Below are 24478 nucleotides of genomic sequence, written 5' to 3'. Positions count from 1 at the left end.
TCAAAAAAGACTAGATCTTCCAAAAAATCAAATATTTCAAAATATGACATGCATGTTTTCAATTCTATGTGTTATTCCAGGGGTTGATACATACTGAGCAACTAGACACTGTTTAAACTCTTCAATAAAGTGCTCTTTTGCCTTACAAAGCCTACACTTTTGTATATTTTAACATAAAAAGTAATACAGTATTTTAGAAACTCTGCTTTTGAGAGCAGGATCCAAGGACCCCCAAAAATTTGAAGTCAGTGAACATGGGCTAGTTTTAGAAATGTGATATATCAGGTTTTTTCTGGAAGCCATTGTGCTTCCATTAACAGAAAGAAAATATGGTCCAAACCTGAGAATCTAGGTCCTCTGTATTATACTTTATAAATCTGTGCCTGTTGCCTCGGAGGTCATAAAAAACTCCCATCTAAGAAACAGGAAAACAATCAAGAAAGAAGGACAGAGAAACAAAAGGTTTTTGAGTTGGCCCCAGAAGCACCAAACTCACCCCAGTGTAATTCTGCTGAAAACAATAGAAGTACACAGGAGCTGAATTTTTCCCACTGTCTTTACACAACAGTAGGCAGCCTGTAAAACTATTTTATCCAATAGTCCTGCACATTTTCAGTAAGTGAACAGAACTTTTCTATGTAGGACTGAGGGTGTTTTAAAAATTTTTGTATTCTTGCAAATGATTACTTTTTTAATCTTTGGAAATCCTGTTTCCAACCAGAAATACTGTTTGGTATTGAGAGGGTGACAATCCTGACACAGAGGAGGAAGGGACAGGAATGAACACTGACAATACCAAGCCTCAGCATTCACAATCACTGCCAGAGCACTCCCTAGGTAACAGTAATTTGCTATAAGCTCATTAAGGGATGAATTTGGCTTCTTATAATTCAGTTTCTGATAGCAAGCAATAAGAAGTTGTTTTGCAAATAGACAGCTGATGGAGCTCTTATACCTCTGGGATTACAAGGTGAGGGCAACTTCCAAAGCAATGATGGTAAAACTTCCCTCTGGTTTCCTTGGTGTAGGGGAAGCTCCTACATCCCCACCGAGGTGATCAGTGTGGTGGGGCAGAAGTGCATTACCTTGCAGCCCTCAGCATCAGGAGCTGCAGCTCTGCCAGGGCCCAAAAGAGATGCACAAAAGAAGGCTCTTCCTTGCAACAGCTGCCCACCCTCCTGAGCAGGCCCACACAGGCTGCTCGTCACCATCACCCCGCTGTCACCTCCCCGACACCGACGCTGCAGGGAGATCTCCCGGCAGGTTCTGCAGGAGCTGCATTAAGCACCAAGGTGCAGCCACAGAGGACATCTAATAGATAGATGATATTCTCTGGCTTAAAGCAAATCACCACAGCTTTATGCAGTACTTAGATGAAAGCAAAATTAATATTCTCATGAAATAACAAGGAAATACTCACTACTTGCATTTCTTTAGCTCTGCTGATATGTGTAGTTTTGCCTACAATAAAAAATTTTGTCTGATTACAAAAAAAATTGCTGAGAAATGCAGTGCGGTAAACTTGCCCTAGCCCTGCTTTTTCTCTTGTTTCTAAAGCAGGATCATTACTAGATCATTAGGGCATATGCAAAATAAAAAGCAGCAAATCATTTGGGAAAGAGAAAGACATTGGATTTCTGTAAGAATAAGGCTTATTTTTAAAAATATATACATCTACTTTAGCTAGCAACAGTCCAAAGATAGGAAAGTGCACATTCCTTTGAGTAATAAATCATACTTGGAAGTCTCTTTGGGAGAGCTATGTTAAGAGCTAGTCTCCTGATAGTAACACACAGAGCCATTGAAATTTCATAAGCTTTCTTTCAACTGCATACATGAGAAAAAAATTAAAATAAAGTGCTTGGCATGAAGTAAGTTTGTACAGCAAATAATTCTAGGCAGTGTGAAAAAATGCATTGTGCATCCCTGTGCTTGAAGGCAGAGCTGAAATTCAGCAAGAGGCCTCTGCACAGGGAGGGTGGTGCTGCAGCAATCTGCCAGCACATCTATAGAGCAGAGCCCAGATAAGCCATCAGGAAAGGAGCATAAGCTCATGTGCACAGTCCTACTCTTCACCCACCCTACCAACACACTGCAGCCTGTGAATCACTCAAAAACCCTGTAGAGACAGAGACAATACAGTTGTTTGCTTAAATACACGATGAAATGAGTTACAGTTAATGCTTTCTCCATCTGTAAGTGCTAAAAGCATCAGGATACCAATAAAACATCTCCCACAAACAACTGCAGTGACCACAGGATCTGCTGTCGAGCTCATACTTACATCACGGCATCAGCTGGGACAAAGCTCAGCATTTAACTATTTCTTCATAAGCTGCTTCCACATGCTTGTCTGCTCATTGTGCCATTCCTTCCATTGATTGCTTGTGTTTGGCAGCATCTGGGCTGCAAAATGATCCTTTGCCCCCTCTTTTGCAAAATCAGCAGGCTGCGGAGGGATGCGTGACCACTGCTGCAGCCGATGTATCCAAACAGCCCAATGCAGCAGAGGCTTTAGCTCCCCCTTCCCAGCCTGGGTTTTTTCTTTCTTTGTCTGTGTGGGGCTTTTTTTAAAGAGATATGGTCCTGACTAACCTCAGGTTTCAGGAGCACAATACAAGCTCCAGGCATGGACCAGTTAAACAGATGTGGAAGGATACCAAGACAGAAGGCCAAAATAATACCATTTTAAGGGATGTAACTCAAGGTGTAACAAGTATTTGAACCGATTCCTGTAACAGATCAAACTTTGTGATTGGTTCTGTTTAATTCCAATTTTTCTTGACATTTTGCTGCTTTATTTTTTCACTTTTTTCATTTTTTCAGCTTATACAATAGAAATAATAATTTTTCTGCTTATTTATTTCACTCTTCAACTCTCCTTCTGTGGCAAAGAATGTTTACATTTAAATGTTCACAATTTGAAGAAGTTCTCTGTTAAAACTTCTGTCTGTATAGCAGTTTTAGCAAATATCTTTACTGTTTTGCCTCTGTTTTGCTAACATGGTATCCTTAAATTAATTTTGTAATTTAAGGATACCATGTTAATTAATTAATTTTGTCAGTGCTGATTACATCAAAAGTCAGAAGTCTGTGGGCTACCAGTAGCATCCCAAGCTTGGTTTCACTTTTTAAACTGGCACAGGTAGCTGTTAGAACGTCCACATTTTTAAACTAATCTCCTTATTAATTTTACATTCATATTCCTATTCATGTTATCAACTGCATAAAGCAGATCTCAGCATTTGAGGCATTTCTAAGATTTTTCATTCTCTCCCCTTGGTCACTCATGTTGACTTGTCAGGTTGGCCTCCAGGAAAACCAAGAAACCTTCCCTTTGAGAGCCCTTCTAATCTCACCAGTTGTGTTTCTTTGAATTCCATATGCAAGTGTAGAATGCTGTCCCTCCCCTAGATCCAGTAGCCTACTGCCAGAAACACATCATTCCAACCTGTCAGTCTTCATTTAAAATGCTGGACTAACACAGTACTTCACAAGAGCTTCAGGACTGGCTGAAAGGATGAGATTAGGGATTTTTCCTGAGTCTGGAGCTCTCTTTTCCCTCTGCAGTCCTGAGCTTCACAGGTGATGGTCTAGAAATAGCTGCTGTACAGGGTAATGTCAGCAGAGGCAGAAAAAAACAAACACAAAGTGCTAATTCAGCTTTGTACAGACAGAGGTCTCCTCCTCAGACACTCCTGGACTTTACTACACCTCTGCCGCTTTTGGTTAGAAAAAGCCTGCTTTCCTGCCAAGGAGCCAAGGCTGGCTTCTGTCATGTTGAAGGTTAAAATAACATTGCAAATACTAAGAGGCTACTGCTGCATCGTATAAAAGAAAATATTACTCCTCCAAAGAAAAGAAGTCTTCTCCATATTAAAGTACCTCTGATAGTAAGTGAAGTTGTGTTATCAGAAGCAATCTACCAGAAGAGGACAACATCTTTATATTTGGAATCCTGATCATGAAAGGTCAAGAGGAACTGAGCATAAGTAAGCAAAAACACTGTCCCTACAATATTGCTTTTTGTTGCATAGAGATCCAGGAAAACACATTTTTCTGGTCATCACATCTCAGCTTTAATCACAGAAACAGTAAGAAATCCTGTCTGAGTTCAAGTAAACAAAAGGACATTGTAACCAGGCAGAGCAGACTGTTTAGCCAGGAAAACATGTAGTGCCAGTCTCCAAAACATTGCCCCACTGGATAAGCTCCTGCAGCACAATGATCTCACACAGCTGTCGTGTTGCTCCTAAGTTTCACTGCCAGAAGGATTGGCCCCAAAGCAGTGGCACTCTGAGAACGACCTTTCTGAGCAGGGCACGTGTGTCAGCTGCAACTGCCCGTGGCCATGCTGGCCACAGAGGCCAGTAGCATGGCACCAGCCCTGTTTATCAATGTCACATTCTGAATGCAGGAAAAAAATCCATATAGGGGGGTGGGAATGAAGCCACAGCTGACACAGGAAGCATTGCAAGGATAGGAGGCAATGGGGGAGAGGACATCGAAATAAAAATGCTTTAAAAGCACTCTCTCCCAAAGTGCTCAAATCCTTTTTAAGCAGCAAGCATAAAGAGCCCTCCTTTGAAATTCCATTCCTAGAGTGAACATAGATTATGAATGAGTAGCATTATTAGCAATCTTCTTACAGAAGAATGTCAGCTGAGGGCAGCCCTGTGTCTGAAAACTGAGCCTGAAAAAGCAGCTGGGCTTCCCACGTGGGAAGCAGGTGAAGGGCAAATTTCCCCTCCAGGGACAATTTAAAACAAAGGCAAAAATAAGTATTTGATTGATGCATTCAGCATCCCAGCTGTGAAAATCAAGCAAAATTAGAAGGTTCATTTCTGCTGCTGCTGAGTTTGGTATGACTTTTATTGGTGCTGACATGGGTGAAGTGCAGCCAGCCAGCTACTCAAATTGGTGACCTGCAAAGCTGATACCTTGTAAAGTTCACTTGACTCCTCTTTCAGTCAGAAACATTTTTCTTATTTCTCTTCCTCTTTAATTTCACTTCCCTCCTCCTCAAATGGGACACCTCCTCTCATGCAGCACCCTCAACATCAGCAGCTTCTCTATGTTGTCCATGAAGGGAGAGGCACAAAGACACATCCCCTGATGCCTCTTGGCATTCACTGTGGCAGTGGCAGAATGGGGAGGGCTGGGTTCCTACTGGGCAGCACTGGGCTGGAGGCAGCCAAGACCACCTCGCTCACACTGCCACATACAGGGCCACTGTCACATTCCAGTACAAACAAATGGTTTCATCATCCAGATGCAGCCCACAGCCACCCCTGTAATGAGAGGAGCTGAAATCTTCCTCAAGTGGCATCTAGGTGACAGACCCAGTTCAGAAGGTACAAGAGTGCTCTGATAGCTTTAACTGTGGAAAATCTCAGAAGAGCTGACCCAACCACTCTGAGAAATAAAAAGCAAAATGAAAAATCTTAACCAAGATACATTTTTAGAGTGAGCTCTATTTCCTCCACAATTTTATTGAATTTTCCCAGGCATTGCAAGATCACACTCCTCAGCTGTAGGAGAAGGACTGGAATTTTCTATTTAATTCTTCTCCCCAGCCCCCAGCATAGCCAGCCTCCAATTAAAGGAAATGAAAGGGAAATTTAGCCATAAAACCTTCCTACAAAATCCATGTATAATAGACCTGCACAATGTAAGAGCAAAGATTAAGTGGAGTCTTTGAAGCTGGTGAATGTACAACAAATATCTAATCAGTGACATTTGAAGATAATCTGAATTGTTGACAATCTGAAATAATTTTTAAAATGTCAACAATAGTGCCAGGGTTTTAATCATCTAAGGTTAAATATATGGAACTGCATTAGATGGATCTTGTAGTAAGATCACTGTAATATCTGGAACAGCAACTCTTCAGCACAACCTTCTTCAGCTATTTTAAGTGCCTCAGGTGTGGTTTAAAGCTGCTGCAAGGAAAAAGTTTTAAAAAAAGACAAAATATGAGGGAGAGATAACCTAACTGAAAATTCTCCAGTATTGTAGTGCCGAGGCACCTGATTTTCTTCTGTTTGAGGTTGAAATTACGATTTCTGCATTTTGTAACTGATCATATCTGCGGTAGACCTCTTGTTAACCTAGATAAAAAGACAAAAATGTTATAAATTAACATTTCTAGGCTGTGATCCAGGATGATTAAAATACCGTCTTGCCCAGGCTATTAGTGCCATAACAATTTTAATGCCAGCAAGGCCAGGCAATTAGCATTTGTGTGATTAAAATACCAGCCTGGTCTTCTAGAGCCAAAGTGATTAGTATGTTGCCAGTCCTAGCTATTAGTGTTAGCACCACCAATGGTGTGGAATTTTTTAGTCCTTTGAGAATTAATTTAGGCTCATATTAGCTTGACATGATGCTTTTTCTTTACCTAGACTTTACCTCATTGAAATATACATATACATATTTCAAATATTTACATAATCATAAGGAAAAAAACCATTTTTGTTTGTTTGTACCACTGTGATAATGGAACATTTAACATATTGTCTGTGTAGAAGGAGTCATGAAAAGACTGGATTATCAAGTAGGAATTCCAAGCAGGGAAATTTAAACAATGATGAAATTTGTTCACCCTCTGACTAAAACTTAAATGCCAGCTCAGTCAGTCCATGGCATGCAGCCAGAGACGTGCAGCCTGACTGACCCCATTTGCCCAGGGCAGTGGATGCATTAACCACTGCAGTGCAGTGCAGCCCTCTCTGCATCCCAAGGGGGGTGCAGAACATGTGGATGGGTTCCTGCATCCCAAGGGGGGTGCAGAACATGTGGATGGGTTCATGGAGAAAGCTGGCTTTGACATCAAATGTTCAAATTCAGGAGATGGGCCTCTTCTATGATAAATACAAGGAACACCAATGAGGGGCAAAATTCAACATTGGGGCAAAAATGTCATGGCAGAGACCTTGGCTTAGGCTGTCCAGGAAAAGTGGGGCCATGAAGAATCACCTTTGTAGAAGCAGATACCTACAGAAGGCTGAAGCCATGTCACAGCAAATTGTTGGGCTGTAGCACTCAGGCCATCAGAGTTAAACTCAGAATTGCACTTACACTGCATCTTGGGACCTGTGCAGCATTTGCATAGATGTGTATCTATATACACTCTGTACTCTCTATAATTATACATGCATATTGACCATTTACTGCAACTCTGAATTTTCTATTATTTAATCAACTCCCCAGATAGCCATGCAGTCTTATTCTGTGGCCACTTTGAATTCCTAAAATACCTTCAGCAGTGGACTGAAATTTCTTTGGAATTCTAGGTAGACAGGATTTCCTGTATCCCTTTATGCTGCTCCTCTCAGTTGAAGTAGGTATGTGAGGTGTGATTGGCACTCACAAAAGTCATGGCTTCTCATAGTGTCATAGCTATTCAGGTGTTCTCCAATTTTATTCTTTATTATAAATCTTGTGGAAGTATCCTGTTGAGATAATGAACATACCAGTCTGTAGTTCCTCAGATCCCTGTTGGACCCCTTTTTGAAAAATTGTCCCATCAATTGCTTTCCAGCACTGTAAGAAGCAAAGGATTTTGAAGGAGAAGTTGCAAGCATGGACAGCCATTCAGGTATTTCCTTTACGAGTTGTTAAATTAACTGATTTTTGAAAATGCCTAGACCCTGGCCATTTGTTATTCTTCATTTTCCCTACTGTTCTACATGTATTTCACTCCAAGGCAGCAACTCTGTGTAGTTTCCGTCTGGAAGGATGACAGCATGGAGATTTTCCTGTGCTTTATTGTGGTGAACAAAGATACAAATAACTGAATCAGCTTTTCCTGTGATTGGCTTATGTGTTTTGTTTACCACGGAAGAGTTTGAAAAACTAGGTAGAATTAGTTTTGCACTTTTGCAGGTTGCTCATCAGCAATCAGCTCAGAGCTGTGTCACTTCCAGTCTCTGTTTATTTATTAATTCATCTCTCCTAAATGAGAAGGTGTTTCACATAAGCACTGGTAGCTAATACCTTCTTCAACATGATATCACAGGGATTGTAAGGTAGGCCTGAGCTAGCATGAGCCACTGTGTTCAGCCATGCTTAACACATTATTTTCTACAATTTAAATACCAAAGAAATTTACTCAGGAGGGAAAGATGAAGACCCATACATAAACATTTGCAGACCCCAACGGATGTCAGTAAAGCTTTTGGAAAACATTTTAGGGGTCTCTCATCTTTCTCTCTTGCACTGCTCACTGGACATCATGACAGGACAGAAGAGCAGGCTGTGTGAAATGAGGGGTAGCATGAGTCAGATTGCAGTGTCAACACTCTGCACCCTGACTCCATCCAACAGTCAGAGAAAATATTATTAATTATTGTGGTAAGTAATAATAAAAATACTATACAAAATACAGATATGTTATATTTTATGTGTTTATTCAGTAGGTAAATAAATACAAAGGATTTTTATGTGTTTATTTATAAATGTTTCTTTCCAAAAACTACACACCGATTTGATAATCTTAAGAATTATTATAAAACTTGTCATAACCCTTATCTTCTGGCATAGTGCACCCATGAAGTAGGCAAGTGTGATCTACAGGGGACAGAAAATGGTTAGTTACTAATGAGTGAGAGCTAATTACAAGATTCTGTCCAATTCTGATTTAGTCCCAGTTAAGCAGGATGCCAAAAAGACATGGAGAATACATTCAGAGAAGCCCTAGCAATACAGTTAGAGAAACAATATTCACCCTAAAAGAAAGAGATTAAACCTGCTTAATTTGTTTATCAAAAGAAGGTGAAAAAAATATGACTAGCCAGGAAACAGAATTTATTTTTAACCTACTGGACAGTACTTATTTCTTATTCACAAACACTCTTCTCATTTTTTCCTGCACTTTTTTTCCTTTTTTTTGTTTCTGTTCCACATTTCACAATTTTTTTAAGCACAACTTATCCTTCAGTGCAAAGTTAAGAACTATTTCTCTCCCAAATAACCAACCTAAACAAGTTTTCACAAACTTGTTGATAACTGGCTCTGCCTTTTACCTTCCAAGGGCATATTGTGACAGAACAAGGGCCAGTGACTTTAAACTGATGGCCATGGTGAGACACTGGAACAGGCTGCCCAGAGAAGTTGTGGATGCCCCGTGCTCAGAAGTGCTCTTCAAGACCAGGTTGGATAGGGCTTGTGAGCAAGCTGGTCTAGTGGAAGGTGTCCCTGCCCACAATAGGTGTCAGAACTGAATGATCTTTAAGGCCCCTTCCAACCCAAACCATTCTGTGATTCTGTGAGTATTGTTCCAGTGAGTCATGCCAAGCTCATGAGGCACAAGATCAGCACTGTCAGTGCAGGGACTTTTGGTCAGAGCTCCAGGTTACACATCTGGCTCTCTAAGGTGCAGTTTCTGAAGGCCTTGGCACCTCTGTGATGAGCCTTGAGAAAATAGATCCTCTGCACCATTCAGGAGTAGTGGCACCAAGTGTCTGCTGGCAAGAGAAACTGAACTGCTTTAACAGTGCTGATACTCACAAGGCTTTTAGTCACCTGCAAGAGGAATGGGGCCCCTCTCTGAGCCACCTTGAGTCTGTGAACTCAGGAAACCTGTCTGCAGTGGTAACACAAGAGTTTAGATATTTTTTCCTGGTAGCTTTGTCAAAACAAATTTTGTTTGCTTTTTTGTGCATTCTGTGGGAATTGTTTGGCAATGACAGCTGCTAGCAAGACTTTAAATGATGTGTAGGATCTTAGGGGGCAAAACTGGAGATTATACCAAATGAACCACATCACTGCATCCATCAATTCAGAGCTTTCACAGTAGAGTTATAGCTTCTGAGAATCCAGGACACTAAGACAGAGCAAATAGTGACTATTTAGCTGTGATTAGCATAATCTTGATCCCAATCTATTAAACTCTGCTGAGAGGCAATGTATATTAGGTTAGGCAGGATGCCACATAAACACTTGGAGCAGAAAAGGAGTGAGCAAATGCTGGTCTACAAAAAATCATGTAGCTATATCATTTGCCTACATGCATGGATCTACTTCTAATCAAATTTTGCAGATGACACTAATTTGGGGGAAAATTGGTGAATACACTTGAGTTCAAGCCATTCAGAAGGGTGTAGACAGGATGGAAGAATGGTCCAGCCTTGTGAAATTCAAAGACAAATGCAAAGCCTTGCTCCTGGAAAGGAAGAGCCTCTGGCACCTGTGCAGGCTGATCCTGCCTGGCTAGAGGCAGCTCTGTGGAGAAGCAAGATGAGCATGAGCCATCAGTGCCCTGGCAGCAAATAAGGCCAACAGAGATTGTGTTGGGGCAGAGCCAGAGACCAAAGGATGAGATTATTCCCCTCCACTCTGCACTTACTGCCAGGCCCCAAATACAGGAGAAGCATTGACTGTAACTAGATCAAGTTCAGCAGAGGCACCCCTTTGGTGGGGGATGAAGCACTGGCCCTACAAGGAAATGCTGGAGGAGTGGGATTGCTCACCTGAGCCAAGATGGCTTGAGGAGACCTATCAGCTCCTGGTGCCAATAGGGAGGTCACTGAGGGGGAGCCAGGTTCTTCACAGCAATGAAGGACAGGAAGATGGGAACAAGCAGCCATATTTTGAAAGAATAAAAGTTTAAAATGGAGTGCTGGTTTGGGCTGGAATAGAGTTAATTTTCTTCACAGTAGCTGGTAGGAGCTGTGTTTTGGACTTGTGCTGGAAACAGTGTTGATACCAGAGAGATGCTTTCCTTACTGCTGAGCAGGGCTTGCACAGGGTCAAGGCCTTTTCTTCCCCTCATCCCACACCACCATCAAGGAGGCTGAGGGTGCACAAGGACTTAAGAAGGGACACAGCCAGTATACCTGACTTCAACTGGCCAAAGGAATATTCCAGACCATATGGTATCATGCTCAGCAATAAAAAGGTGAATGGAGGCTGGCAGGGAGGCAGCTGCTCAGGGACTTGACTGTGCATTGATCAGTGGGTGATGAGCAACTCTTCATCTTCATACATCATTTTTTTGTGTATGGGTTTTATTTTGCTTTCTCTTTGATGTTTGGTGTCCAAAGAGGTGATGCACTCTCCATCAAGGATTAGGGTTTTCAAGCCCTCACTGAATGCAGCCCATATCAGCCTGGTCTGACCTCACAACTGGGACAGAAAGTTGGACCAGAGGCCTCCTGTTGTCCCCCCTGTTTATATTAAAGTCCTGTGATCCCATGATCCTTCAAATCCATCCTCTTGAAGATGCGTCCCTCCAGTCCATTAAAATTCTGGGCAGACATCAGAGCAACAGCTCCACTTCTATCCTGGAAGCACATGCAGACCCACCTCTTGCTGTACCTTACCTTGTACTTACCTGAGATCCAATCTCAGCACTGCAGCTGCCCTTCAGCAAGTTGGCTGAAACAGATTTCTTGGGTCACTGAGTGGGAGAAGTTTATTCATCCCTCCTCATGGTAGTTCTTGGTTAAAAAAATAGTGGACAAATAAAAAAATAAACAAAACACTGCACCTTTATCTTACTTTCATACATGCAAACAGGTAAAAAATGATTGATGAGAGCCCCTTTATCACTCCATTAAGAAGCTTAAATGGGAATCTGGGCTATGTGCCTTGAAGAAAAACATGTAGGTGCATTTCCATTAGATACTGCAGAAGGTAATAAAAATCCCACTGGTGAGCAGTATGTGAGTTTACATTTGTATCTGGTTCTGTTCTCAGTTTATCTCATGCATAGTTCGGGTCATGGCTAAAGAGTTTTATTCCTGACCAAATGCATTGTTCATAATTTTTTATGAAACTAGAATCTTCAATTTTATTCAATTTAGGTATTTTTGATTGAAAAAAATCCAGAATACATGAAAAAAAAAAAAGAAATATTGAATTATATAAGTGTACACTGATATTTCTTTTATTCCACAAAACTAATGCTACAGGAATACATAAAAATTTGCAACATTACTGCTGAAGGAAGGATGAAAGCATGTCCCTCAAACTGGGATGATAAAACTCTCATGTTGGGACTGTGTGTCACTGAAAGGACTGAAAATTAGATCTGCACAATTAATATAGGCTCTAATTATTCATAAAACTGTGAACTTTCATGCTATATGTTTTTAAAATGTAGGCAGGTGCTCATGTTTGCACCAGCACTGGCATTGAGTAATAGTCATAGAATCATAGATATAGACTCATAGTCAAAGAAAGCCAATCATTTCCTGGGCTGCATCAGAAGAAGTGTGGCCAGCAGTTCAAGGGAGATTATTCTGCCCCTCTGCTCCTCTCTCGTAAGATCCCACTTTAGGTGCTATGTCCAGGTCTGTGGCTCCCAATATGAGAAGGACGTGGACCTATTGGAGCAAGTCCAGAGAAGGGCCATGAGGATGATTAAAGGGCTGGAGCACCTCTCCTGTGAAGACAGGCGGAGAGAGCTGGGGTTGCTCAGTCCAGAGAAGAGAACCCTCTGGGTAGACCTTCGAGCAACCTTCAAGTACCTAAAGGGAATCTACAGGAAAGACAGGGAGGGACTGTTTATCAAGGAGTGTAGTGATAGAACAAGAGCAAATGGTTTTAAACTGAAACAGAGTTGTTCTACATTAGAGTTAGGGTGAAATTCTTCCACTGGTGAGGCAGTGGAACAGGTTTCACCGAGAACTGTCGCCCATCCCTGGATATGTTCAAGGCCAGGTTGGATGAGGCTTTGACCAGCCTGTCTCTCCTCATGACAGAGGATTTGGAATGGCATGAACATTAAGGTACCTTCCAACCCAAACCACTCTATGGTTCTATGACAATCATAGAATCATGAAATTGTTATATTGGAAAAGATCATCATATCCAAGCTCTGGCCAAGCACTGCCAAGTCCACCAAAGCAAGGTGTGCCTAAGTGCCACATCCAAAAATTTGAACACTTCTAGAGAAGGTGAATTCACCACATCTCTGGCCAGTCTCTTACAATGTGCAACCACCCTTCCAGTGAAGAAAATTTTCCTAATATCCAGACTAAACCTCCCTGATTCAACTTGAGGCCATTTCTTCTCATCCTGTAACTTGTTACTTCGGAGATGAACTCCCACCTGGCTAGAATCTCCTTTCAGCCAGCTGTAGAGAGGGACAAGGCTCCCCCAGGAGCCTTCCTTTCTGCAGGCTAAGGTACCCAGTTCCCTCAGCTGCTTCTCATGGGAACTATGTCCCAGACAGTGCACCAGTTTTGCTGCTTTGCTTTGGACACCCTCCAGCACCTCAACGTCTTGCGGTCACAGCGTTAATTTCTTCTCATTAATTTCCGCTTGCATTCCTTTATTCACTTCCAGTCGGCTTCCCTGGCGAGGGCAGCTTTGCTGTGGGTGTCCGGGAGCGGAGGAGCCGAGGGCTGCTCCCTCCTTTGGCACCACGAGAGGTCCCCCCAGCCCCGCCAGCCGGGGCTGCGGGCCGGGCTGCGCTGGAGCCGGGCGCGGCATGGCTCACAGCAGCTTTGAGAAAGCCACTTCGTCAACTTGCCCGCATAAAATGAAGCACCTGGCTACGAAATTTTTTTTTTTTTTTTCCCCACACAATGGATGCATCTGTATTGGGAATAAGAACAGGACTAGTAAGATCCAGCAGAGAGCAGAGTCTGCTCGTAGCTTATCCACCCAAGTGTGTAATGGTAGATTTATGGTTCTTTTACCTATGAAGGTGTTTAAAATAATGGTATTCACAAATTCCTGCCTCGTAGTCTCATCTTTGCACTTATACGTGCCTGTGTTTGAAAGACTGGAGTTACATGTGCTGGTCTTTTAATAGAGTAAGTTAGGAAAAAAGAACAAAACCAAATAATAAAACTAGAACTAAGAGGGGCAAAAAGACATTGATTAAATTTCTGGAATAATTTAGAAAAATAGTCTGTCTCTGGTAAGCCCTCAAATAAACCCAGTTATTCTCTCTTCTCTCCAAAGCTACTTTTAAAATTATAATGGGTGTGCAAACATTTTGCTGCCAAGTGTGGGCTCCTAGCAAAATGATGTGTATTAAACTTTTTCACACAGCACTTGCCACTGAATCATATTTGGAGCTGTATTTTGGTAGGCATTGAGATGACTTCAGGCAGGGGTGTGGTCCAGCTGAATTGTGAATATGAATAAAGGTCTGTGGTAGTGAAAGTGACACATCTGCAATATTCATCAACATGAAAGACAGGTGCAGGCAGCAGCAAATTAGCCATCCTGTTAGGTTTGGTCAATGCTGCATCTCAATGATTGTCACTCATTTTTTAAAAATTAATTTAAAATAATGTGAGAGACCAACTCATTGCAAATTAGTCGCTATTGCAAAAGGTGATGGGAGGGGGACAGATTGGCCTAGTTGTCCAGCTAGAAAGAACCAGGGGCTAAATTGGGTGAGATTGTGCCCTAGCCTTAATCCAACAAAGCATGCATTTAATCTTAAATTTGTAAGCAATTCATTGACCATCAGTATGATTATTCTCATGTTTGAAACTATGTATCTGTAAAAATGCCATACAGGATTGGATCTCTCCCTTCAATACCCTGCGAGTGTTCACACAATAATGCTCTTTGTAGTGTCTGAAAATCTGGTTCTTCAGCTTCCTTTGCCTGCAGTGATACAGCCTCATATGAGAAACAGGTCATTTTGGGCCCAGTCCTGCCATGAGCTCCCCTTAGGCAGACGTCAGAGCCATGAAGAGTTTCTGTAGCCCAAAAATCTTAGTCTGTTTGCACTAACTGCAGTGATGAATCCATGTGCCTGTTGCACTCTTTCCCCATCAAACTAAGTTTGGCAATATGGCAAAACGACTTCAGGTAATTCAAGATCATTGCTGCATCAGGGAAACAGCTTTAAAATTGTGTAAAAATTAGGCAGTGCCTCTTGACAAAATGCCCTGTTCACTTACAGCCTCAAAATTCTGTGACTTGTGATTAGGACACTATAAGAATACAGTCCAGTAGACTTAAATGTTTGTTTACCTAAGCTCCCTAAAACTCTTGCTTAACTCCCAGATAAAAAATGTTCAGTAAGTGTACAGCACTGTTAGCAAGTGAAAGTGGGGAGTGAGGCTGTGCTGGAATGCACAGAACACCTCAGGTTCCTCAGGAACAAACCTCAGAGAGGCTCTGCAACACACAAAGCACAGGGTGTGTATTTGCATGCACTGGTCATAAACACTTCAGCTTTAGCACTGGATGACCCAGGGGGGAATGAAACAACCTGGTAAGTGACTGATTAGAAAGGGAAAATGTTATCCTGTCATTAAAGAGTGACTGTAGAGAGGAATAAATTTCCAGTTCGAAGACACGAGCTGAAAGAATTTGAATTCCTTTCTGATGCTAAGTATATCAGGCATTTGGACAGTGGCCATTGCTGCAAAGCTCCTGTGGTGTGGTGAGCCAGGAGTCAAGTTCACCACAGAATTGTCACCAGGGAGGAGTGGGTGAGGACTGTCCATCCCAAAAGGCACTGGCACACTGGTGGCATGGACTTGTGTTGGAGCTCAGTCACGCAGTGAGTTAGAAGCTTTATGAAGTGCCAGGTTCATGTCTTACCATAGTGCCTTCAGCCACGGCACCAGCTTTCTATTTGGATCTTTTAAAGAGACAGGAAAAATGTTTGTGTGCACGTGTATTCCTACAGGCATTATATTCCATTCAGAGAAAATAGAATCTGACCCGTTAAAGGGGATGCTGCAGAGATTAGAGCACAAGTTTCAAAAGCAGTTGACTTCAGTCTGCCAGCTTTGTTCTTAAAGAATTTAAAGTTCTGAAATCTGTGTTTAGTGGATATTCCTGACATTAATGGAAAGTGCTGGAGAGGGCTTATGATCCCTTAAGTTTAACTTTTGTATTTTTCAGATTCTGTGCTGCAGTGTGTAACTCTGAGCTTCATATTAATTGTTAGCAAGTTCTCTTCACAGGGAAGGTGGACAAAACAGTCCTTTTCCAACTTGAGACCAAGGACAAACATTACAAGCTCCAGGCCAAAAAAGTACAAATGGTGAATTGAAGAGACAAAAACAAAGAGGATGGAACTTCATAACCTAAATCTGTAATTGGACAATTAATTAACTCCAATAGGCAAATGGAACAGAACTTATAAAAGTGAAACCTTTTGACTGGTCATCCATTTTGTGACCATTTTGGGTTCATCTTGGTGTAGCCCTGGCCAGACTCTTTTACTGCCCAAGATGTATCGATTAAGGCCTTTTAAGAAATACCTACTTTATTCCTTAACTCTGTCTAGCCTCTGTTCTAGGTGAGCCTTCTCAAGGCATCAACTTATATACAAACATATAAACACAGATTGGAGTTTTGAAGCCAAGTGTCTTCTAAAAGTCTTAGCAGTTGTGTAGAAAGAACTTGAATAAACCCATATGGTTGCATCAGCTTTGAAGAAAGAAAACATATGAGAATCTTCTTCTTAGGGCACACATTTCTGTGTGTTATTAAACTATTTATGATCCCACATATTTGTATAGAAGGGCTTTTAAATTTCTTTTCATATTGCAGTGTCTTACTTTACAAGGGTTGGTACCATAATTACTATAGAAATGGGGAAACTATATCATATAAAGTGTATATATCAGCAAAAATTCATGTGCATGAAAGCACACGGAATATTTAAATAGATATAGAGGGAATGAGTAAAGTCTCATGTAGCAGAGTGTGTGCTACACAGCACTGCTCTTGGGGGTCATGTTTTTCCCCCATCATTTCCTTTCCTCTTTTTTTCTTGTCTTCTCTTCCATGACATGGAAACAGTGGTTCCAAGATGCCGTTGCTGCCATGGGGTGCAGAAGGTGCCTTCTGTCCTTTCTCTTCACCTTCTGCACAACTTTGGCTTCATATTAGGGAGTGACCCTCCTGCTGCTTTATGAAGTGTAGGACTGATTTCTCCAAAACAGACGTTTCTAGAAATGCCCCATTATCTGCAAAAACCCCCAGGCCCCTGAATATGTTTTTTTCATGTCATTGATATTAATTCAAATCCCATCACTGCAGTACAAATTACAGCTGAATTTGGCCTTTGCCGGCTTTGAAGCAGTAAGGGAAAACATGTGTGTAATCATTAACATCTGAGAATTTGCACATTTTGAGGTGCATTTTTAAATTAAACAAATGTGCTCTCTGAAGATCTTATTTGTTGAGCAGGAATAAATCCTACAGCTATATTGAAATCTGAGGTGCAAATAACAGTAAAGCTCTGTCTTCAGATGCTCACAAGGTTTTTCATAAAATATTCTACATAAAATATTCTATCATAAAAACTTTCAGAAAAGCCTACAGACCATTGTGCTGAGAGTCGGGCAGATCAGAAAGAAATACATAAAGACAGTGTTTTTAGGAAGAGGTAATAAAGACCATATCTGGATAATATAGACCATATTACCTCTATTAATATACTTCGTCTTGCTTATGTCCTTAAATGGTCACTGCTACTGTAGCACTAGACACTGCCCAAAGGCAGGAGTCTCAGTTTGAAATGCCTCTTCATTTTTTTCTTTAATACTTTCAAGAAGTTTTGACACATCTAGGAGTTCACCAGTAACCCACTTGTGACATGGCAGACATTTTATTTTTTAAAAAATCATCACACATTTGAAATGCCTAAGCAATCTGCTCTATGCCTGTGCTTATTGAAAAGTGGTGCTGCCCAGAAGTGTTGTTCCCAGAATCCAGCAAATGGTTCCCAACAATAGTGGAAATATTCCAACCATTTCCCCATCACCCTATTTAAAACTGAACCCACATACTGAGAAACATTTAAACATTTTAATCCTGTTAAATGTTTGGACCCATAGAGGACAAATTTATGCCCAAGCACTAGAGTTACCTTTGTAAAGTTTAGAGGGTTTTATTTTTATTTTTTGTGGCTCTGCCTGAAGCACAACTCATTGCCAGGGTGCTTCATTATCTGCATCCAGCTCCCTGACTGGCCAGGCCAGGCATCTCTTGGAGTTCACTGTAGATTTAGCCTGGCTCACATCCCCAGTTGTCCTTCCTGCGAAATCCAGGTATCCGAGGTGAGGTGACTGGCATGCACATGGGTTCACCCCAAAATGTGATCCAGACATGGCCTTTGTGCACATTCTGAGTCAGAAACTCAGATGTTTCCCAGGTTATGGTGTCTAGACATAGGCTTAGTGCTTCTGGGAAAATAATTTACGTTTTCCTGCACATAGGTTTCTCATCTCCATAGTGGAGGTAAAATGGTGCTGTCCATGTTGCTTGCTGTTGTGGGTAAGAACGGTCTCCTGAGTTCTTGTTGAGAGTTGAGACATGCACACCCTAATTTCTGTCTAGATCTTCAGCCAGTATTATAATTACCACATGCACAATAATTTGTTGCAAAGTGTTAGGGCATCTATAAAGAGCATATCATACTGCATACTATGAGAAACCAAAAGGGCCAATTAAACTGAAGATTGATCTCTCAACGATATGTAATGTGTGCTTCTCTGCTACAGCCTGACTGTGATGATGACTGTGGTGATGCCACATACCACATAAATGCAGAATGCTTACAAAAAAAAGTATGTCACACCACCTGTTCTCATCCAGCTTTTCTTTTTTTAACTAAAGCAACTGCGAGTGAAGCGCAGACTTTCAAGCCAAAGAAACACTTCAGCCAGCATCCAATTTCAAAGGGTTCATATTAAAATTGTATGAAGAGAAATCCAACAGGAATAACTCTGGAATTCAAAAAGACAAAACCTGGTAGTTTCAAATTCCATTCTGGAAGATGACCTATTTTTAGAGACAAATGAAACATTCTGCTTCACTTTAAAACTGTTCTATTTCTGGAGCTCCAGCAGCTGCCTTCTCAATAAAAATGAGTAATAATAATAACTACAACATGTGAACACTGGCCTTCTCACAAGGGCTTGCAACTTTTAAAAAACATTGCTGACAGTCATTGCAGCTATTGCATCCATAAGTGAAGGTAACTTAAGTGACGTTAAGTGAAGGTAACTTAAACTTTTGTTTAAGTGAAGGTAACTTAAACTTTTGGCAGCAAATTTTGTCAGGAATTTTGCTAGGTAAATAAATTCAATTCAAGCTGTCAGGAAAAGTGTGTTTCTGGACACCTGTTTTTCATTTATAACATTGGATTAAGTTCCTCTCATCCTGAAGGCAGGAAAAGCATCATTGGAATCCATCTGACAAAAACTGAATAAGTGATAGCTTATGCAAGAATGCAGAAATTCCCTTTCAACTAGAAGTAAACAAAATGGGTCACTGGTAATTAAATTATTGATTAACTTGGCCTGCCACCCATTCCACAATGCTAACTGATGTTTATACATTTAGACAACACATATCAGCACACATTTTAATAAAGGAGCCCTGACCATTTAAACAGGTAGTTACCTCCCAGCTAATATATGAATATTGTTTTTAAAAATCAGTGCTTTCTGGGCCAGAAGGAGAAAGAAAAAAATATGTTGAGTTTTAGTTCTGTAAACAGGGGAACTCTTTGACTATCTAAAGTCTTTTCTACCAGCAAATTTTCTAACCAAACTTCTTTGGCTCCCCATTCAGAAGGGCTTTATTTCTCTGAATCAATGATATACATATAAAACAAGATGCTAGTGCAGGGGCCAGGCTGCCACATTCACCTGCGTATCACACACTCATATACACACACAAAGCTGTGCAACAAATTTTCATCCTTCTCTGTATGAACAAGCCATAGCTACTGCCTTCAGCTAGCATGCAGCATCCATATTATGCAGATGTCCATAATTCACAGCTGATTAATGTACCTTCAACCAGTAAGTTTGGCAAAATAAGTAAATACACATATAAATAGTTCCAAATTAGTATCAGCCTCTGTTTCACTGTGTTTGCACCTAAACTAGTCCTTTTTCTCCTCACTACTAGTTCCTGTATTGTTAGTTGCCAGTACAGCAACTCATTTTCATTACAGAAATCTAAACTGTGAAACAAGTGCAATATAATAGTTAATCAAATACTATACAAATAGAAGCATTTGTATTATGGCCTTAAGGCCATTGGCTGATTTTAGATTGGAGTTTTATCTTGCTCATCATATCATCTAGTCTAAAATTTGAATATGAGTGTAGACATTTAGATAAGCAATACCAAAGCAACTTCAGCACTGTCTTGGTTTTGCAAAACAGCTGCATATAAGGCCAGTTTTTTCTTTCTTTCTTTATTCATTATACCCTGATGTTACATAGACATACCCAGTTTGAGGTGTTTGTTCCAATTCCCATTTTGGGAATAGGTCAAGGTGAGAAGCCAAGTACAGCTTCTGATAAGAGTAATTCAGCATGACTGTTCTCAGAGAGAGACCCTTAGATGGGTTCATTATTTCATCCTAAGCAAAATTTGCAGCTGTTAGGTGCTGACTGAAGACCTTCCAAATTTTTCCTTTTTGTTGTGGATCTTTAGATATCATTAGTTTTGTATATGTCTGCCCAACATGTCTTGACAGCTACTTCATCTCATATTATCTGATAAGAAAATGTAGAATAATTTACTGTTATTAATTATAAACTCTCTTAAGTGCTACTTTGCAAACACAGAAGAAGCAAAGTGTATTCACATAAATGAGCAATGTGTATGCCCTGACAAGTTTTGCCTTTATTCCCAGCAAAACCTCTTTCCTTATGACTTCACTCCACCTGGTTCTGGGGAAGGAAAGATAAAAGGGGGCTGTGCTCTGCTGCACATGCTCTGCTCAGCCAAAGGCACCTCTCTGAGCTCCCTCAAACCATGCAGGCAACCCAGCTGTGGAGAAGCTGAAGGTACTCTCTGCCTCCTGGTGTCATGCTTCCCAGCACCCACAGGGCTGGGAGCATCCTGGTCTAGGAATACAGCTGTAATAATAAAAGGGGTGGAATAAAATTTAAAATAAAAGTAGCTAGGTAAAAAATCAAAAGAAAGCCAAGTTTGCCACTCATTCTACAGCTGCACAGAGGCTTGTGGGCATGTCTCTGTGCTTTGCTACCAGTGGTTGCACATCTGCCAAACCCATCTCCCGAGCCTGGCAGACCTTCAAGGCATCTGTATAAACAGAGTCCTGAGTTTAAGGGAAGAAATTTTTTCTGAGAAGAATTAAGTATCAAGTATCTCATGCTACACTAGCATGTTTGCATGGATGTCAGTCCTGAGCTGGCCCTTGTCTGGCCAGTTCAAAATGCAAGTGGCAATGCCTGCCCATACAGACACAGCACAAAAGTCTGTATTTTTCTGCTTCCCATATTTTTTTTTCTGCTCTCCATATGTACATATATATGCAGATGCATTCCTTCCCAGTCCCTCAGAACTATTTTTACAATTAATTTAACATCACTAGCTGTAAGATAAAGCCTTCGCTTTTTTCTTTTTCATTAAACCAAATTCTCTCATGATGAATATGGATATAAACCTGCAAACCATTATTTCCTTTTCTAGTCTTTGCAGGAGAAATTCAGCTCTGGCACAGATGGCTGTATATATCATCTTGTCCTAGATGAAAAGATTGCAGAAAAAGGGACTGCAAGATTATCCAAAGTAGCTCAAACTCTTAGGGAAAACTCTCAGTTCCACTGCTTGGTTGCTGCATAGTGCTACAGCCTCCAGCAGAAAGTTTTGGGGGTGTGTTGCTGTGAAGTCAGGGATCTCCAGAGCCATGCAGTGTGCCTGGCAACAGGACATGAAGGTCTAAGTCTGCAAATGCTAAACTGCAGGCTTCTCTCTCCTAAACTCTCTGTGCTGTACCTCTAATACTGCTGCAGGAATATTTGTGATCCATCTGCTCCTGGCACATTGATCCTTAGACTTCAGAAACAGCACTCACAAGAGCCTGTGAGACCACAAATCAAAACAAAATAAAACCCCAATTATCAAGAGCTTTCATGATCTGATATTTCAATCTCTTCATGGGTTAAGCTAACTAAATGGAAGTAAAAAAGTGGTTTTGCTGCAATGACAGTTCAGCTACAAGGTTCCTGCTATTCAGCATGAAGGAGGTTTATCAAATCCTCTGTTAATACACTACAGTACTGAGTCCCAAGATAAGACTGATGGAATGAGATAGCTTTTGATTATGGAGCAGACTTTCAAATGAAGCCATAAGTGCCTAATTCTTTGCCTTGAGATTATATCTGAACATTTTTTTTACAGATCTCAATCCTTCTGAACTTTAAAACTTTACAATAGCATAATTGATTTTAATATTTCCTAAGCACTTATCTGATATATGAAACTAGATACTTTATATTGTGATTCAGCCCTCAGGCCCTAAAATCTGTAGATACAGTTACTGTTAAAAATGAAATATAAAATCAAAAATTTTATCTCTAATGACAGTGTTAGATTTCTCAGTTTATTGTTTTAATACTGTGATTAATATACAGCCCCTGTACTTGATGTAAAAGGAGCCTACAATTGTGAGAACTTCTGCCCAGTGTATTGCCCAAACCAATATTAATAATTGACTTCACTGAAACATATTGTCAAGGACACTACTCAGCTATGTAGCAATGTTTATAACAGAATTTACAAGATTATGTTTAGGATCTTTAGCACTTCTGCCATGACTATGTCATTTTAATGTCCAGCAATGTCAAACTCCACAGACGAGTTAAATGCTTGGAGCACTGCTGTGGAATGAGGCCACATGAACCTCTAGGTGATGGGGCAAAAATCAAATTCATAACCAAAATTAGATATTGAAGTGTCCACATTATCTGCTGGAGTCTGAAGCATCTACAAATAGGATATTTACAGGAGAGCACACTGACTGTGTAGCCAAATACATGAATCAGTAGAAAATGGGGAGAGAAGGGTTAGTCCCAGTGTCAGCACCCTGCTGCCAGATCTGCTTGCAGCCAGCTCCAACCAAAAACGTGTATGGATACCTTTTGATTAAAAAATGGTTGTTCAAAAGACATCAGAATTTTGGATTAGATTATCCCATCTTTCAAGCAAATGGAATGCCTTCTTTGACAACTGGGAACAAGATCATTTGCTAGAAGGTGCTAGAATTTCACACAGAAATTACTTTAACCAATATTAGGCTGACCATTGACAGGAACAAAACACATGCCACACATTTCTTGATAATTTCATAGCTATTATTAATATATTAGAAATAATATTGTAGGAAAAACTCTGTGAAAGCTAGCGAAAACTCAGGCTGGGAAAGAATAAACTACTGTGGCCTTGATGTAGATTTCTCCAAGGAACATGCATTGCTTAAATTCTGAAGGGAAATCAATTTATGATTTTTACAATACTCACATATTTTCATCATGCTTTTGGGAAACTGCCCCAAATTATGTATTCAATTGTTAGATACATATAATGTGAATGAATGAATGAATGAAGAAGGTAAATTTGGTATGTCTTGGTGAATTAATGCAGATCCAAGTCCTGTCAGCATGTATAGAAACCTAAGATGTAATTAATAAAAAACCTGTGAAATAAAGTGAGAAAAATACAAGGTTTAATGAAAAATAAAATGAATGTTAACTTCATCTCTGCAGTCCAGGTATGAAAATAAAATCCTTCTGAAGAGCTTAACAATGCATCTATAACAGACTAAGTCCTGAAGCCCTGAATTAGAAGAAACTTTGCACCTGTGCCAGCATCTGCTGAATCAAAGTTCACATTGAAATGAGGTTTCCCTCTTTCAAATGTTCAGTTTTCTTTGTTTCTTTCAGCCCTCCTTTCCCCTGCACCCACCACCACACAGCCTCTTTTTTTCCCTGTTTGTTGCCAGAACACAGAAAAGTACTTTAAGCATTTTTCCCAGCCCCATCTGAGGAAAAACATCAAACTAAGTGAGATGCAAATAAAAATGCCATCTGTTTTCACATCTTTTAAAGTGTCTGACTTTTTTGCTTATAATTTAAAAATTTACTTAATTTTAAAACCTCAGACTTTAAATTATATATATCTTCATTATGCCATGAAAACTAGCAAAAGAGCAAAGAATTAAGAAAACAGGTTTTAAATGAATATTTTCTCTTTCCCTGACAAGCTTTAACAGAAGCAGCTGCAAGAGTGAAATAGTTAGTTAACTGTATGATATTTAACCCTTTAGATGCCAACTTTGATCTACATTTTCAAAAGGAATCAACATGTTATGTATGTTTGCCCTACTTACCTCCAAACTTAAGCTTTTGAGATAAGTGCATTCTCCTCTCCTCAGCTGACCACCAAAATGAAAGCCCCATGCTGCACTTCCACATGTGTTTTGCTACTAGTTACACTGCTGTCCCAGAATAATAACTGAGAGAAGTTAAGACCACTGAGTCACGGGCACTCCTGTGCCCAAAAATGCAATCTTTGTGAGAAAATAAATTGCTGAGATACTACCTGCGGGCACAACTGGGCACTATGAGAAATAAATAAAGAAAAAATGACAAAGAAACAAACTAAAAAAATCCCAAGGCTTTGTGTGTTGTGTCTGTAACATCCCCTGAAGTCCAATCTTGAGAGGATGTGTATCTGTAAGTGCGTAAAACTAGGCTGTACAATGATCACATTT

General features: G+C 40.5%; 1 protein-coding gene across 1 annotated transcript in view; it reads right to left on the bottom strand.

Annotated features, from left to right (window-relative positions):
• The window catches only part of SACS (sacsin molecular chaperone), a 57979-nt gene extending 55501 nt beyond the window's left edge, over window positions 1-2478 (bottom strand). The window contains exon 1 of the mRNA XM_036404158.2: window positions 2285-2478. The gene's annotated coding sequence lies outside the window, so the exon portion shown is untranslated. The remainder of the gene's footprint in view (window positions 1-2284) is intronic.
• Between the last annotated feature and the right edge of the window lie 22000 nt (window positions 2479-24478).

The sequence above is a fragment of the Molothrus ater genome, chromosome 2 (genome assembly GCF_012460135.2).
Source record: "Molothrus ater isolate BHLD 08-10-18 breed brown headed cowbird chromosome 2, BPBGC_Mater_1.1, whole genome shotgun sequence".
In the NCBI taxonomy this organism is placed as follows: Eukaryota; Metazoa; Chordata; class Aves; order Passeriformes; family Icteridae; genus Molothrus; species Molothrus ater.
This window is presented reverse-complemented; position numbering and strand designations above follow the sequence as displayed.